At 37.8% G+C, this 16,182-nt stretch overlaps 1 non-coding gene across 1 annotated transcript; it reads left to right on the forward strand.

The window, feature by feature from the left end:
- The first annotated feature begins 15,362 nt into the window (after window positions 1–15,362).
- LOC136318024 (small nucleolar RNA SNORA30/SNORA37 family) lies at window positions 15,363–15,491 on the forward strand. The gene has a single exon (XR_010727995.1). It is a non-coding gene; the product is annotated as a small nucleolar RNA SNORA30/SNORA37 family (small nucleolar RNA).
- The last annotated feature ends 691 nt before the right edge of the window (window positions 15,492–16,182 follow it).

Genomic DNA, 16,182 nt, shown 5'->3' on the forward strand with positions numbered 1-16,182 from the left:
TTGTTGAGAATTTTAGCATCTATGTTCTCAGAGGTATTGACCTATAGTTTTCTTTCCTTGTAGTGTCTTTACCTGGTTTTGGAATGAGGATAATGCTTGCCTCATAAAATGAGTTTGGAAGTCTTCTCACCTTTTGAATTTTTTGGAATAGCTTGAGAAGGATAGGTGTTAATTCTTCTTCAAATATTTGGTACAATTCGCCTATGAAGCCATCTGGTCCAGAACTTCTGTTTGCTGGCAGTTTTTTGATAACTGTTTCAATTTCATGTGTTGTAATCAGTCTGCTTAGGTTTTCTTATAATTCCAGATTCTGTTTTGGAAGATTGTATGTTTCTAGAGATTTATCCATTTTGCCTATATTGTCCAATTTTTTGGCATATACATCTTCATAGTATTTTCTTATAATCCTTTATATTTCTGAGATGTCAGTTGTTACTTCTCCATTTTCATTTCTAATTTTATTTGTTTGAGTCCTCTCTCTTTTTTTCTGATGAGCCTGGTTAAAGGTTCATTAATCTTGTTTACCTTTTCAAAGGACCAGTTCTTGGTTTCATTGATCTCTAGTTTTTTTTATTAACCTCTATTTCATTTATTTCCACTCTGAGCTTTATTATTTCGTTCCTTCCACTTCCTCTGGGCTTTATTTGTTGTATTTTTTATACTTCTTTTAGATGCAGGGTTAGGTAGTGTATTTGAGCTTTTTTTTGCTTGCTTGCTTGCTTGCTTGCTTGCTTTATTTATTTATTTATTTATTTATTTATTTATTTATTTATTTGAGAGGAGGCATAGAGAAAGACTTCCACATGCACCCTGACCAGAAGCTACCCAGCTACCGTGTCTGGAGCCAATGCTCTTCCCATCTTAGGCCATGTTCACAACGGAGCTATTTTTAGTGCCTGAGATAGAGGCTGTGGAACCATCCTCAACACCTGGAGCCAGAATCTGCGATCTATCCATCAAGCAATAGCTGCAGGAGACAAAGAGAGAGAAAGGGGGGGGAATAGATAGAGAAAGGGGAGGGGGGAAGAAAAGCAGATGGTTGCTTCTCCTGTGTGCCCTGACTAGGAATCAAACCCGGGACATCCACAAGCCAGACTGACTTTCTATTATGGAGTCAACCAGCCAGGTCTTTCTTGCTTCTTAAGGTATGCCTGTAATGCTATGAACTTCCCTATCAGGACTGCGTTTACTCTGTCCCATAGATTTGTTTGTTTCATGTCCCATAGGGTTGTTTCATGGTCATTTTCAGTTCTTTCAAGGAAATTTTTTATTTCTTCCTTGATCTTATTGTTAATTCATTCATTATTTAATAACATGCTATGTAGCCTCCAACTGTTTGAATGTTCTTAAGTTTTTCTATTGTAATTGATTTCTATTGTAGATTCATGCCATTGTGATTGGAGAAGATGCTTGAGATGATTTCAGTCTTCTTAAATTTATTGAGACTTATTTTGTGTCCTAACATGTGGTCTGTCTTAGAAAATGCACCATAAGCACTTGAAAAAGATGTATATTGTGCTGCTTTGGAGTGAAATGTGCTGAAGATATCAATTAAATCCAGTTGATCTAGTGTGTCATTTAAAATGCTGTTTCTTTGATAATTTTCTGTCTGGAAGACCTATCCAAAGATGTTAGTGGGATATTAAAATTCCCTACTATTATAGTATTGCTGTAGATCTTGCCTTTTATGTCCATCAAAATCTGCTTTATATATTTAGGTGCTCCAATATTGGGTGCATAGATATTTACAATGGTTCTATCCTCCTGTTGGATTGCTCGCTTTATCATTATGTGGTAACATTCTTTGTCCCTTACTACAGCTTTTGTTTTAAAGTCTATTTTGTCAGATATTAGTATTGCTACTCCAGCTTTTTTTTCCTTTCCATTTGCATGAAATCTTTTTTTTCTATCCCTTTACTTTCAGTTTATGTGTGTATTTTGATCTGAGATGGGTATCTTGTAGACAGCATATATACAGGTCCGGTTTTATTATCATTGCAGCTACCCAAATCTTTTGGTTGGAGCATTTAATCCATTTGCATTTAAGATTATTATTGATATGCACTTATCTATTGCCATTTTATTCTTTAAATCTACAACTTTCTTTCTCTTGATTTCTTTTTCCCTTGCTCTTTTTGTAGCAGGCCCCTTAACATTTCTTGCAGTACTGGTTTGATTGTAATAAATTTTATGAGCCTTTTCTTGTCTGGAAAGCTTTTTATTGCTTCTTCAATTCTAAATGATAGCCTTGCTGGATAAGGTAGTCTTGGTTGTAGGTTCTTGTTTTGCATCACTTTGAATATTTCTTGTCAATCACTTCTGGCCTGACATCAGATGTCATCCTTATGGCGGTAATTAATTGCTTTTCTCTGGCAGCTTTTAGTAGTCTTTCTTTGTCTCTTAACTTTGGCATTTTAATTATGTGTCTTGGTATAGACCTTCTTGGGCTCATCTTTAATGGGACACCTTGTGTTTCTTGAACTTGTGTGACTTTCCTCATCAATTTAGGGAAATTTCTGCTATGATTTCTTCAAACAAGTTCTCTATCCCTTGTTTGTTCTCTTCTACTTCAGGAACCCTTATAATGAAGATGGTGTTTCTCTTCTTGTTGTTGCAGAGGTCTCTTAAAGTTTTCTCAGTTTTTTTTTTAGCCTTTTTTCTTTTTGCTGCTCTGCTTCTGTGCTTTCATTTATCTTCCCTCTAAATTGCTGATTTGATCGTCCATTTCATCCATCCTGCTGTTGATTCCTTCTAGTGCAGTTTTTATTTCTGATATTGTATTTGCATTTTTGACTGGGATTTTTTATGATTTCAATGTATTTTTTTATGCTTGTTGTTTCCTTAAGTTTTTATTGTGATCATCAGTTGTCACTGTAAGATCCTTGAGCATCTTAAAAACAATTATTTTAAACTCTGCATATGGTAGTTTGGTTACTTTCATTTTGTTTAGTTATTTTTTTATAACTTTGTGTGTGTGTGTGTGTGTGTGTGTGTGTGTGTGTGTGTGTGTGTGACAGAGAGAGAAAGAGGGACAGACAGACAGGGAGAGAGAAAGATGAGAAGCATCAATTCTTCGTTGCAGCACCTTAGTTTCTTATCGATTGCTTTCTCATATGTGCCTTGACCAGGGGCTAAAGTAGACCAAGTAACCCCTTGCTCAAGTCAGCGACCTTGGGCTTAAGCTGGTGAGCCTTGCTCAAACCAGATGAGCCCACGCTAAAGCTGACGACCTCAAACCTGGGTCCTCCAGGTTCCAGTCCAATGCTCTATTCATTGCGCCACCACCTGGTAAGGCTCATGTAGTTATTTTTGAAGGAATTTTTCTTGTTGATTCATTTAGGTCATATATCTTTGTCTGTTTATTTTGTCTTTGTATTAGGTAGCTCTGCTCTGACTTTGAAATTTGTTGTGGCATCTTTATGAGGAAGATGTGCTCGGTGGTACTGACTTCTAGGCCACCTGAGATCCTTGCTCTAGGAAAGCTTCTTTAGGGTAATATTTACCCTCCTATTGCATGTGATTATTGAATACAGTTGGCCTCTTTATGGGTGGGGTTATCCCTTCAGGATGGCTGGCTCTAAGAGTCAACCTTGATCATGTATATTACACACTGTGCAATGTCTGTCCTGTTAGGCGTATTTATTCTCCACAGTGCCTGGCCCCTGCTACACTCCTCCTTTAGGTGTGCTGTTTCTGTAGGTATGTGAGTCTAGCATTGGTGCGTCTGCCCCCAATTACTAGTTGTATTGATTCTTGTTCCTCTTAGGTTGGTATTGGCAGTTGTTTCTAGCCTGCCTTGGGCTACCTGTACTGCTCTGTTCACTGTTTTGTCTGTGTTTACTGTGCTTGGGTAGTGTGGGAGAGGCCAACCTGTATATCAGGATCAGCTTCCTCCTGCTTAGAGGTGACAGCAGTTACATAAAAACCCCAAGCTTCATAATATTTGCCTCCACTCTGTAGCTACTCCACCTCCTCTTGCAGCTGCCTGGTCTTCCCACAGAGTCCTCTGTAGAAAGACCTTAGCATGGGCTCAGACTGGCTTCACCCAATCACTCCTCTACAGATTGCAAGCTGTGGGTTAGGGCAGCTGAGGTTGGAAACACAATGTTAGTGGGACCTTCTGCTTTAGGGGTCTCTTGATCAGGAGCTCAGTATGGGGACAGTGGCCCCTACTCCAGAGCCTAATCTCTCAGCCACTGTGATATATTCCAGTTCTATTTCTCCCCAGTGAAGTGAGCAGCAGGTTCAGATTGAGTGGAGCCAAAAATCTTGTCTGCAGAAGTTTTTTCAGCTGGGAAGCCCCCGGTCTCAGGGATAAAGACTGAGAGAGGCCTCTCTTGGGGTTGACTGTGCCCCTCCCAGACAGTGGCTAAGCTTCTTGACCAGGCCCAATAATAGGTTCCAGGAGACCCTCACCTTGAATGTCCATACTCCAAGCCTCTCTCCCTTCCCACTGTGGAACCTAGCCCAGTAGGGTAGGATATCCAAGACCTGGGCCCTGTTCAATGCTCTTGAGCCACTCTGCTAGTGCTGACCACAGAAAGAACAACTTGCTTCAGCTGGACCTGGTGTCTGATGAGCCCTCCCTTAGGACATGTTGCCAGCAAGGGTGGTTAGGTTCTGAATCTATGCTCTCTGCAGCTGGCCACTGGATGTGCCAGTCCTGAGTCTCCTTGGAGAGAACCCGGCACAGATCAATGGGAAACACTGCCCGTGACTGGCCATCAGCAGCCTTCTTAGAGCTACAAACAATCCAGAGTCTGTGGCTGCCTCTGCTGAGCCCAGGTGCACATGGAGATACCAAGCCACACACCCAGGTTGGACCTGGGAGAAAGTTCGCAAAAAGCTGAGGTTTCCTAAGTCCTGCCTCCTACAGCCTCTGTCTGCTGGCTGCTAGTTGGACTGGGCCACTGAACAAACCTGTGGTAGAGTCTAGAGCTTTCAGTAATTCTGGCATTAGAAAGGGTGGTGGTATGGCTTCCGACCCTTGACCCCAGGTGTCAGTCTGTCCAGAGTTTTTTCACAGACTTCAGGAGGATGTGGACCCCCCCCCGAGTCTGGTGGGTGTGGCCTCTGAGACCCAGAGATGTGGTCTGCCCACACTCCAGACAGTTTCCACTGAGTCTTCTGTGAGGAGGAAACACCAGTGATAGGCTCGGGAGCATGTGGGGGAAAGCTCCAGTTTCAACACCGGAAAACTGAGTCACCGAAGCAACCCCTGCTTCCTGCCTGACTTCTCAGAATGATCCAGTCTCCATAACTGGGGCAGGAGAGACCTCCGAGGGCGGGGCAGTTGTTTCCCCCAGGATGGTGTTGCAGGGTGGCAACTGCTCCAACTAAGAAAGATGGCGACTGCAGCACTGGAGAATGACTCAACACAAGGGTTCCAATGGCTGTCCCCCACCTTGTCTCTCCCTGGGCCACCAACTTCACACTTTCCTCACACAACGCTAGTTTTCTCAGCCCTCCCCTGCCAGAGCCCCAGGTAAGTGGCTATGAATGAGATTTTCTGTGCTGGCCTTTTAAGATGGAGCCTGTGTCCCCAAGAGCTCCCGTTTCTTTCTCACAGAGAGAAATGTGAGTTCTTTTCACCACCAAATGCTGTTTGGGCACTTCTTCTATGCTCTGAGGCTGTAGTCTGGGGCTCCTAGCCTGGGGCTGAGGACCCACACTCTCAGGGGGAACCTCCCAACAGTGAGGGTCCCTCCCGACCCACAGCAGCTGCTGGCTTCTGGGAGCGGGGCAGCCTTGTTCCTGTCTTCGCCCTTCCTACCAGTCTCGATGTGGCTTCTGTGATCCCTGGTTATGGAATCTCTTTGTTTAGTCCAAAATTGGTTTTTCAAGATGATTGTTCTCAAATTAAGTTGTAATCCAATTTGTTCCTAGGAGGTAGAAGTTGGAATGTCCACCTACTCCATCATCATCTTGGAATCTCTCCAATTATATTTTTTTTTATTTTTTTTAATAAATTTTTATTAATAGTAATGGGATGACATTAATAAATCAGGGTACATATATTCGAAGAAAACATGTCTAGGTTATTTTGTCATCAAATTATTTTGCAAACCCCTCGCCCAAAGTCAGATTGTCCTCCGTCACCCTCTATCTAGTTCTCTGTGCCCCTCCCCCTCCCCCTAACTCTCTCCCTCCCTCCCTCCCATGTCCTCCCTCCCCCCCCACCCTTGGTAACCACCACACTCTTGTCCATGTCTCTTAGTCTCATTTTTATGTTCCACCAATGTATGGAATCATGTAGTTCTTGTTTTTTTCTGATTTACTTATTTCACTCCTTATAATGTTATCAAGATCCCACCATTTTGCTGTAAATGATCCAATGTCATCATTTCTTATGGCTGAGTAGTATTCCATAGTGTATATGTGCCACATCTTCTTTATCCAGTCTTCTATTGAAGGGCTTTTTGGTTGTTTCCATGTCTTGGCCACTGTGAACAGTGCTGCAATGAACATGGGGCTACATGTGTCTTCACGTATCAATGTTTCTGAGGTTTTGGGGTATATACCCAGTAGAGGGATTGCTGGGTCATAAGGTAGTTCTATTTGCAGTTTTTTGAGGAACCACCATACTTTCCTCCATAATGGTTGTACTACTTTACAGTCCCACCAACAGTGAATGAGGGTTCCTTTTTCTCCACAGCCTCTCCAACATTTGCTATTACCCGTCTTGTTGATAATAGCTAATCTAACAGGGGTGAGGTGGTATCTCATTGTAGTTTTGATTTGCATTTCTCTAATAACTAATGAAGCTGAGCATCTTTTCATATATCTGTTGGCCATTTGTATCTCTTCCTGGGAGAAGTGTCTGTTCATGTCCTCTTCCCATTTTTTTATTGGATTGTTTGTTTGTTTGTTGTTGAGTTTTATGAGTTCTTTGTAAATTTTGGATATTAGGCCCTTATCTGAGCTGTCGTTTGAAAATATCAGTTCCCATATAGTTGGCTGTCTGTTTATTTTGATATCAGTTTCTCTTGCTGAGCAAAAACTTTTAATTCTGATGTGGTCCCATTCATTTATCTTTGCCTTCACTTCTCTTGCCATTGGAGTCAAGTTCATAAAATGTTCTTTAAAACCCAGGTCCATGATTTTAGTACCTATGTCTTCTTCTATGTACTTTATTGTTTCAGGTCTTATATTTAGGTCTTTGATCCATTTTGAATTAATTTTAGTACACGGGGACAGGCTGTAGTCGAGTTTCATTCTTTTGCATGTGGCTTTCCAGTTTTCCCAACACCATTTGTTGAAGAGGCTTTCTTTTCTCCATTGTGTGTTGTTGGCCCCTTTATCAAAGATTATTTGACCATATATATGTGGTTTTATTTCTGGGCTTTCTATTCTGTTCCATTGGTCTGAGTGTCTATTTTTCTGCCAATACCATGCTGTTTTGATTATCGTGGCCCTATAATATAGTTTAAAGTCAGGTATTGTAATGCCCCCAGCTTCATTCTTTTTCCTTAGGATTGTTTTGGCTATTCGGGGTTTTTTATAGTTCCATATAAATCTGATGATTTTTTGTTCCATTTCTTTAAAAAATCTCATAGGGATTTTGATGGGAATTGCATTAAATTTGTATATTGCTTTGGGTAATATGGCCATTTTGATTATATTTATTCTTCCTATCCAAGAACAAGGAATATTTTTCCATCTCATTGTATCTTTTTCGATTTCCCTTAACAATGCTTTGTAATTTTCATTATGTAGGTCCTTTACGTTCTTTGTTATGTTTATTCCTAGGTATTTTTTTTTTGTTGTTGCAATCGTGAAGGGGATTATTTTTTTGAGTTCGTTTTCTAATATTTCATTGTTGGCATATAGAAAGGCTATGGACTTTTGTATGTTAATTTTGTATACTGCGACCTTACTGTATTGGTTTATTGTTTCTAATAATCTTTTTGTGGAGTCCTTTGGGTTTTCGATGTATAGGATCATATCATCTGCAAAAAGTGATAGCTTTACTTCTTCTTTTCCGATATGGATGCCTTTTATTTCTTTGTCTTGTCTGATTGCTCTGGCCAGAACTTCTAGCACCACGTTGAATAAGAGTGGAGAGAGTGGACAACCCTGTCTTGTTCCTGATTTAAGGTAGAAAGTCCTCAGTTTTATACCGTTTAATATGATGTTGGCTGATGGTTTATCATATATGGCCTTTATCATGTTGAGATATTTTCCTTCTATACCCATTTTGTTGAGAGTCTTAAACATAAAATTGTGTTGTATTTTATCAAAAGCCTTTTCTGCATCTATTGATAAGATCATGTGGTTTTTGTTCTTTGTTTTGTTGATATGGTGTATTACGTTAACCGTTTTGCGTATGTTGAACCATCCTTGAGATTCTGGGATGAATCCCACTTGATCATGATGTATTATGTTTTTAATATGTTGTTGTATTCGGTTTGCCAGTATTTTGTTTAGTATTTTAGCATCTGTATTCATTAGAGATATTGGTCTGTAGTTTTCTTTCTTTGTGCCATCCTTGCCAGGTTTTGTTATGAGGGTTATGTTGGCCTCATAAAATGTGTTTGGAAGTATTGCTTCTTCTTCAATTTTTTGGAAGACTTTCAGTAGAATAGGAACCAAGTCTTCTTTGAATGTTTGATAGAATTCACTAGTATAACCGTCTGGGCCTGGACTTTTATTTTTGGGGAGATTTTTAATAGTTTTTTCTATTTCCTCCCTGCTGATTGGTCTGTTTAGGTTTTCTGCTTCTTCATGACTCAGTCTAGGAAGGTTGTATTGTTCTAGGAATTTATCCATTTCTTCTAGATTGTTGTATTTGGTGGCATATAATTTTTCATAGTATTCTACAATAATTCTTTGTATATCTATGATGTCTGTGGTGATCTCTCCTCTTTCATTTTGGATTTTATTTATTTGAGTCCTGTGTCTTTTTTCCTTGGTGAGTCTTGCCAAGGGTTTGTCAATTTTGTTGATCTTTTCAAAGAACCAGCTCCTTGTTTTATTGATTTTTTCTATAGTTTTTCTGTTCTCTATTTCATTTATTTCTGCTCTGATTTTTATTATCTCCTTTCTTCGGCTGGTTTTGGGTTGTCTTTGTTCTTCTTTTTCTAGTTCCTTAAGGTGTGAAGTTAAGTGGTTTACTTCGGCTCTCTCTTGTTTGTTCATATAGGCCTGAAGTGATATGAACTTTCCTCTTATTACTGCTTTTGCTGCATCCCATAGATTCTGATATGTCGTATTTTCATTTTCATTTGTCTGTATGTATCTTTTGATTTCTGCGCTTATTTCTTCTTTGACCCATTCATTTTTTAGAAGTATGTTGTTTAGTTTCCACATTTTTGTGGGTTTTTCCCCCTCTTTTTTGCAGTTGAATTCTAGTTTCAAGGCTTTATGATCAGAAAATATGCTTGGTACAATTTCAATTTTTCTAAATTTGCTGATATTGTCTTTGTGGCCCAACATATGGTCAATTCTTGAGAATGTTCCATGTACACTAGAGAAAAATGTATACTCTGTCGCTTTGGGATGAAGTGTCCTGTAGATGTCTATCATATCCAGGTGTTCTAGTATTTCCTTTAAGGCCACTATATCTTTATTGATTCTCTGTTTGGATGACCGATCTAGAGCCGTCAGCGGTGTATTGAGGTCTCCAAGTATGATTGTATTTTTGTTAGTTTTTGTTTTAAGGTCAATAAGTAGCTGTCTTATATATTTTGGTGCTCCTTGGTTTGGTGCATATATATTAAGGATTGTTATGTCTTCTTGATTCAACTTCCCCTTAATCATTATGAAATGACCATTTTTGTCTCTGAGTACTTTTTCTGTCTTGTAGTCAGCATTATTAGATATGAGTATTGCTACGCCTGCTTTTTTTTGGGTGTTGTTTGCTTGGAGTATTGTTTTCCAGCCTTTCACTTTGAATTTGTTTTTATCCTTGTTGCTTAGATGTGTTTCTTGTAGGCAGCATATAGTTGGATTTTCTGTTTTAATCCATTCTGCTACTCTGTGTCTTTTTATTGGTAAGTTTAATCCATTTACATTTAGTGTAATTATTGACACTTGTGGGTTCCCTACTGCCATTTTATAAATTGCTTTCTGTTAGTTTTGTATCTAGTTTGATTCTTCTCTTTTGTTTTTCTATCATTTGTTTTTGTTTGTTTGTGTTCCATACTTCTTTCCTCTGTTGCTACCTTTTTTAAGTCAAGTGTTTTTGTGGTGGTTTTTTTTAAGTGTGGTTACCATTAAGTAATGAAAAGAGTACCTACCATATTCATTGTAGTACCCTATCTTATAAGTATTTCTGCACTTCATCATCCTTTGCTACTGTTAATCTCCATCCTCTCCCCCCTTTTTTTCCTTTGTTGTCACAGTTTAAGTTTGGTTTTATTGTGTTCTTGGTGGAGCTGTTACTTGTGGTGTTGTTTTCATTTGTTCTTTGAATCTGGTTGGAAAACCCCCCTTAGTATTTCCTGGAGTGGGGGCTTTCTGTTGATAAATTCTCTCATCTTTTCTGTATTTGTGAATGTTTTTATATCTCCTTCATACTTGAAGGATAGCTTTGATGGGTATAGTATTCTTGGCTGAAAGTTCCTCTCTTTCAGGGCTTTAAATATTGGGGTCCACTCTCTTCTAGCTTGTAGAGTTTCTGCTGAGAAATCTGATGATAATCTAATAGGCCTTCCTTTATATGTTGTACTCTTCTTTTCCCTGGCTGCCTTGAGAATTTTTTCTTTGTCATTGGTTTGTGTCATCTTTATTATGATGTGCCTTGGAGTGGGTTTGTTGGGGTTAAGAAAACTTGGTGTTCTGTTTGCTTCTTGAATTTGAGGCTTTAGTTCCTTCCACAGGCTTGGGAAGTTCTCGTCTATTATTTGTTTGAGTATATTCTCCATTCCATTTTCTTTCTCTTCTCCCTCTGATATACCTATTATTCTTATGTTATTCTTTCTGATGGAGTCAGACAATTCCTGTAGGGCTTTCTCGTTTTTTATTATTTTTGAGTCTCTTTCTTCTTCTCTCTGTTGTGCCTCAAGTTGTTTGTCTTCTATTTCACTAATCCTATCTTCAATCTGGGCTGTTCTGTTAGCTAAGCTTGTTACCTCATTTTTCAGCTCATGAATTGAGTTTTTCATTTCTGTTTGATTTGTTTTTATAGTTTCAATTTCCTTGGTAATATATTCTTTGTGTTCATTGAGTTGTTTTCTGATCTCCCTATATTGCCTTTCTGTGTTTTCTTGTACATCTGAGTATTTTTAAGATTTCTATTTTAAATTCTCTGTCATTTAGCTCCAAGGCTTCCAATATGTTAAGTCTTTTCTCCATAGATTTTTCCACATCTATTTGTGTTACCTCTCTTTCTTTTGTATCCATAATATTCGATTCCCTCTTTCTTATCGGTATCTGAGGGTGGTCTTATTGATAGCACGCAGGCGCAGTCCCTCGCGGCTTGAATGAGCATCGCTGCAGTAGCTTCTTCCACACCCTCGTCTCTCAGATTCAAGTGATAACAGTCCTTTTGCTTTCAGTTTGTGTGGAACTCCGGAATGCTCCGAGGATAAATTTTTCTGTTTCTAGTTGATAAATTTGTTGTGATTTAGGGGAGAGCTGTCGGACGCGCTTCTCACGGCGCCATTTCCGTGACGTCACTCCTCTACCTCTTCTTTTTATCTTAATGCCTACACTTTATTTTTTTCTTTCTTTTTACAATGGGTACAATCTTCAGTACCATGTTGAACCAAAGTGATGATAGTGGCGTCCTTGCCTTGTTCCTACCTTAGGAAATATCAATTTAATCTTTTACCATTAATTATGATGCTATCTAGAGGTTATGTATAGATGCTTTTTATTCATTTGAGGAAGTTTCTTCTTGTTTCTAACTTTATGAGAATTTTTATCAGGAATGGTTATTGAATTTTGTCACATGCTTTTTCTGCATTTATCAAAATGATTGTATTAGTTTTTTCCTTTACCATCTTAATATGGTGAGTTACATTGATTGACTTTTTTGGATGTCAAATTAACCTTGCATTCTTAGATAAAACTTAGTCTTGAAGTACCATTCTTTTCATATATCTGTTTATTTTATTTACTACTGTTTTGTTAAGGAGTTTTGCCTCTTTGTTCGTGAATAATATCTTCCATTATTTTATTTTTTATATCTTTATAATGTTTTTGTATTAAAGCTATTATAGCCTCATAAATGAGCTGGACAGTGCTCTCTCCTCCACTGTTTTCCAAAAAAAGTATTTGTAAGATTGGTGTTATTCAGTGGGGAATCCATTTGATCCTAAAGTTTTCTTTTAAAGAAGATTATACCAAATTCAATTTGTTTAATAGATATAAGGATAATCAGATTTTTCTGCTACTTGTGTTGTTTTTGTGATTTCTTTTTTTTTCAAGAAATATGTCCTTTCCATATATTCTATTGAATTTGTTGATATAATGTCACCCACAATGTTTTCTTATTACCTTGTAACGTTTATAGGATATTTAGTACCAACTGTTAGTCACAATTATGATCATAATTATCATATATGAATTATGTTATATGTGTTAACATGTAATAGACTTTTTACTAAAATATGTTGATATATAAATATTTTAAAAATTCTCAGTACTAATTTTAATGACACATATTATTTTAAATAACCTATATAAATAAAAACTCTTTGGTGCCCTCCATAAGTTTTTTTTATTTATTTCTACTTTTCTTATTTATTTATTTACTTACTTACTTATTTTATTTTTCTGAAGTGAGAAGCAGGGAGGTAGAGAAACAAACTCTTACTTGCGCTTGACTGGGATCCACCTTGCAAACCCACTAGCGGGTGATGCTCTGCCCATCTGTGGTGTTGCTTCATTGCCACCAGAGTCATTCAAGCTCCTGAGGAGGAGGCCATGGAGCCATTCTCAGAGCCCGGGTCAACTTTGCTCCAATGGAGCCTTGGCTGGAGGAGGGGAAGAGAGAGAGAGAGAGAAAAAGGAGAGGGGGAGGGTTGGAGAAACAGATGGGCACTTCTCCTGTGCACCCTGGCTGGGAAATGAACTCGGGACTTCCACATGCAGGGCCGACGCTTTACCAGTGAGCCAACTGTCCAGGGTTTATTTTTATTTCTTTTTAATCTTATTTATTGATTTGCTTTAGAAAGAGGAAGGGAGAGAAAGAGAGAGAAAGAAAAAGATCAATATGCTGTTCCACTTATTTATGAATTCATTGGTTAATTCTTTTTTAAATTTTTTTATTATTAATTTTTATGGGGTGACATTAATAAATCAAGGTACATATGTTCAGAGAAAACAACTCTAGGTTATTTTGACATTTAATTATGTTGCATACTCATCAGCCAAAGTCAAATTGTCTTCCATCACCTTCTAGAGGGAGAGGGGGGAGGCCAGGGGCATTGGTTGATTCTTGATCTTGACTGGGAATTGAATACACAACCTTGGTTTATCAGGATGATGCTCTAACTAACTGAGCTACCCAGCCAGGGCCCAATTACATGTTGAATTCAACACTTTTTTGTAGCAATTTCAAGTGTACAGTACAGCAGATAGACATACATATAGGATACAAAGCGCTTCCTCCCATAATTCAAGTGCAACCTTGGCACCATAGATAGTTATTATAATATTGTTAACTATATTCCCTATACTTTGCCTTACATCCCCATGCTTATTCTGTAACTACTAATTAGTAATTCTTAATCCATAATTTTTTTTACCCCATCCTCAAATAGCGCTCTCCCATAACGTCCAGCAGTTTATTCTCTGTATCATAAGTCTGTTTTTTTATTTTGTTTGTTCATTTATTTTGTTCATTAGTGTACAAAATACACTTATGGTATATATGATATTTGTCTTTTTCTGTCTGGCTTATTTTATTTATCATAATACCCTTTATGTTCCTCCATGTTATCACAAACAGTATGAAGTCATTATTTTTTATGTCTACATAATACTCCACTGTGTATATGTACCAGTACATTTTTATCTACTTATCTATTGATGGACATTTGGGTTGATTCCATAGCTTGGTTATTGTAAATAATGTTGCAATGAGCACAAGTTTGCATATATTCTTTTCAGTGAGTGTTTTGGGTTTCTTCAGATCATACCCAGAAGTGGAATCACTGGGTGATAAGGCTATTGCATTTTTAATTTTTTGAGGAAACTCCACATTGTTTACAATAGGGTTAGTATCAATCTGTTCACTAGGATTCCCTTTTCTCTACATCCTTGCCAATACTTGTTTATTGAATGATAGCTTTTCTGACAGGTGTAAAGTGGTATCTTATTGTGGTTTTGATTTACATTTTTCTGATAATCAATGATGTTGAGCAACTTTTTGTATGTTTATTGACCATCTATATGTTCTTTTTTGGAGAAGTGTCTATTCAGGCCCACTATTTGGTTGGGTTGTTGCTTTTATGGTGTTGAGTTGCCTGAGTTTTTTAATAAATTTTGGATATTAGTTTAAATTAAGGCAGCATTGGTATCCCTTGTTATTTGATATTCTCCAAGAATCTTTTATCCCAGTCTCTCATACTATCTATGCATTTATTCATTCATTTAACATACATTTATTGAAAATATAAAGATATAGGAGAGTATAACAGCTAATATTCCAGATTCCAGACCCACAATGCCTGGGTTCAAATCCTGGCTTTATCACTTGTGTTGCATGACTGAAAACAAAGTACTTACTGTCTCTGTGCCATTTGTCAATGGGGATGATAAAAATAGTACTTCCCTGATGAAGTTATATGAAATAATTAATATTTATAAACTATTGAGGGCGGTGTTTGGCACACAATAAGTGCAATGTAATTTTTTTAGCCACAGGTGTAATTATTACTACATACCAAATGTCTCTAAAGCTACCTATCCTGTCTTTCCAGCATTGAATTTCTTCCATTCACTAAAGTGTTCTGTAAGGACATTCCTCTAAAAGGCTCACTCAGAATAAACATACATTCCTGGGAACTTTGGTTACTCTATCAGATCTACTACTTGATATCTTTTTTTTATTACTTATTGGTTGAGTTTAGAGAGACAGAGAGAGGAAGGGAAAGAGAGGAGCATTCATTTTGTCATTCCACTTAGCTGGAACTCACGGGTTGCTTTCCTTATGTGCCCTGACTGGGGAACAAACCTGTAACCTTAGCATTTCGAGACTTGACATCTTTATTTTTGATGGGATGAGAAACAGAATGGGAAAAGTTTTAATGCTGGACCATTGAGTAGAAATGGGGAAAACATTAGACTGGAAAAAGAAAACCTAAGTTATAGTATTTAGCTTGCCATTTTTCTCTTGTCCCTTACGTGATGTTGAACAACTCTTTTAGCCTTTTTAGGTTTTTATTGTATAATCATTAAAACTAGTTGGTTTGTCAGCACTTTCACAGGTCCTCCCCTGGACAGTGGGGCCAGGATTTAGTAACTGGTGCTGAAAGAAAACCCTTGATTGCATCCTAGCCCTGGGACCATGCCAGTGGCAGCTGTCGCTCAATGGCACAGAGAAATAAAATAAAATAGTCGGTTGGCCTTATGCAATAGTTTTAATATGTTTAATATTTATTTTATATACTGACAAATGGATAAACAAATGTGGTATATCCATGCAATGAATCATTATTTTACCATAAAAAGAAATAAAGTACAACATGGATGAACCCTAAAAACATGATGCAAAAAGAAAAAAGCCAGTCAGGAAAGATGTCATATTGTAATTCCATTTTTATGAAGTGTCCATAATAGGAAAATCCATAAAGACAGGAAGTAGACGAGCGGTAGCCTAGGGCTGAGGTAAACTAGAGTGTGGGTAGAGAGGGGCACGGTACTTAATGTGCATGGGGTTTCTTTTTGGGGTTATGAAAATACTATGAAGTTGACTGTGGTGGTCATCATACAGATCTATGATTTTACAAAAAGCCATTGAATTATACACTTAAAAAGGGTGGTTGTATGGCATGTGAGCTATATCTCAATGCCATTTAAAAATTGTACACCAACATTCATAGCTGCATTGTTTAGGATAGCCAAAAAGTGGAAACAACCCAAATATCTATCAACTGAAACATGGATAACCAAAAATGGTATACCTACACAATAGAATATTATAGAGCCATCAAAGGGAACGAATTACTGATTCATGTTACCACCTATATAAACCTACCTCTAAAATATCCTGAAGGGCACATAGGAGAAGCG

Source organism: Saccopteryx bilineata, chromosome X (genome assembly GCF_036850765.1).
Source record: "Saccopteryx bilineata isolate mSacBil1 chromosome X, mSacBil1_pri_phased_curated, whole genome shotgun sequence".
NCBI lineage: Eukaryota > Metazoa > Chordata > Mammalia > Chiroptera > Emballonuridae > Saccopteryx > Saccopteryx bilineata.